Source organism: Palaemon carinicauda, chromosome 29 (genome assembly GCF_036898095.1).
Source record: "Palaemon carinicauda isolate YSFRI2023 chromosome 29, ASM3689809v2, whole genome shotgun sequence".
Classification (NCBI taxonomy): domain Eukaryota; kingdom Metazoa; phylum Arthropoda; class Malacostraca; order Decapoda; family Palaemonidae; genus Palaemon; species Palaemon carinicauda.
The window spans coordinates 67324217-67326716 of NC_090753.1; the positions used below are offsets into that span (position 1 = coordinate 67324217).

The 2500-nt window shown below is 23.7% G+C and overlaps 1 pseudogene; it reads right to left on the reverse strand.

Moving 5' to 3' along the window:
* LOC137622815 (uncharacterized) overlaps nt 1-2500 on the reverse strand; it is a 35271-nt pseudogene that overhangs the window by 10079 nt on the left and 22692 nt on the right.

Here is a 2500-nt window from a genome sequence, read left to right on the forward strand (position 1 = left end):
GTGCTATAAATATTTGTCAAATTTAAAATCAATAGTTTTTACTCATTGAAGGCTTTAATATTGCTAGTATTTTAAGCCTTCAATAATAAATATCGGTTATATTTAAGTGCTATAAATATTTGTCAAATTTAAAATCAATAGTTTTTTACTCATTGAAGGCTTTAATATTGTTAGTATTTTAAGCCTTCAATAATAAATATCGGTTATATTTAAGTGCTATAAATATTTGTCAAATTTAAAATCAATAGTTTTTACTCATTGAAGGCTTTAATATTGTTAGTATTTTAAGCCTTCAATAATAAATATCGGTTATATTTAAGTGCTATAAATATTTGTCAAATTTAAAATCAATAGTTTTTACTCATTGAAGGCTTAATATTGTTAGTATTTAAAGCGTTCAATAATAAATATCGGTTTGTATTTAAGTGCTATAAATATTTGTCAAATTTAAAATCAATAGTTTTTACTCATTGAAGGCTTTAATATTGCTAGTATTTTAAAAGCCTTCAATAATAAATATCGGTTATATTTAAGTGCTCTAAATATTTGTCAAATTTAAAATCAATAGTTTTTACTCATTGAAGGCTTTAATATTGCTAGTATTTTAAGCCTTCAATAATAAATATCGGTTATATTTAAGTGCTATAAATATTTGTCAAATTTAAAATCAATAGTTTTTACTCATTGAAGGCTTTAATATTGTTAGTATTTTAAGCCTTCAATAATAAATATCGGTTATATTTAAGTGCTATAAATATTTGTCAATTTAAAATCAATAGTTTTTACTCATTGAAGGCTTAATATTGTTAGTATTTAAAGCGTTCAATAATAAATATCGGTTGTATTTAAGTGCTATAAATATTTGTCAATTTTAAAATCATAGTTTTTACTCATTGGAGGCTTTAATATTGCTAGTATTTTAAGCCTTCAATAATAAATATCGGTTACATTTAAGTGCTATAAATATTTATCAAATTTAAAAATGGTCTATGTACCTTAGTCATGTCATTTATTTCTTTGTTTCAATAATTATTTTCATTGAAGCCTTTATTATCGTTAATCTTTTAAGCATTCATTAGTAAATATCGGTTACTTTTTAGTGTAATAAATATCAAATTTAAAAAACGGTCCGTGTACCTCATGTTCTGTATTTATTTCTTCATTATTTATTCATTTACAGTTCTATTTACTATTCATGAAATCCATCATAATATTTACTTAATATTCTCATAAATTTTGTTAATCAAAATTTTCAAAGTAATATTCCTGCCCAATATGAGACATAAAGTCACAATTTTGACCTATAATTTTTGCCGTCTATAGCAATTAATCAGTTATATATAATTCAATTATTATTTTGTATTTAGCAACGTGATTATGACATCCTTTTTTATCATTCATAATATGCAAAATATTTGTATAATCTTTAAACCAGTTGACAGACTTTGAATTCGTTTGCCAAAATAAATTATTGTCACTGTGATATTTTATAAATAGTGCAGTGAAGTGTTCTATAAAAAGATCAACAAGAAAAGTGCTTTGCTAAACTAATATGACAACAGATTTCGTTGTTAAATAAATGTTAAATAAATTAACATTATATAGAAATCCTTTGTTAAATAAATCACCAGATCAATGCAGCCATTAGTTAAGCAAATTAACTTTACACTGATATCTTTTGATAAACAAGTTAACATAACTTTGATGTTCTTTGTTTAATTAACTTTACACTGATGTCTTTTGATAAACAAGTTAACATGATAGTGATGTTTTTTGCTAAATTAACTTTACACTGATGTCTTTTGATAAACAATGAAGTTCTTTGCTAAATTAACTTTACACTGATGTCTTTTGATAAACAATGAAGTTCTTTGCTAAATTAACTTTACACTGATGTCTTTTGATAAACAATGAAGTTCTTTGCTAAATCAACTTTACACTAATGTCTTGATAAACAAATTAACATGGCAATGATGTTCTTTGCTAAATTAACCCTCACAATGATGTCTTTTGATAAACGAGTCAACATGGCAATGATATTCTTTGCTGAATTAACTTTACACTGATGTCTTTTGATAAACAATAAAGTTCTTTGCTAAATTAAGTTCACAATGATATCAAAATTAACTTTACACTGATTTCTTTTGATAAACAATAAAGTTCTTTTCTAAATTAAGTTCACAATGATATCAAAATTAACTTTACACTGATTTCTTTTGATAAACAATAAAGTTCTTTGCTAAATTAAGTTCACAATGATATCAAAATTAACTTTACACTGATGTCTTTTGATAAACAATAAAGTTCTTTGCTAAATTAAGTTCACAATGATATCAAAATTGACTTTACACTGATGTCTTTTGATAAACAATAAAGTTCTTTGCTAAATTAAGTTCACAATGATATCAAAATTAACTTTACACTGATGTCTTTTGCTAAACAATAAAGTTCTTTGCTGAATTAAGTTCACAATGATATCAAAATTAACTTTACACTGATG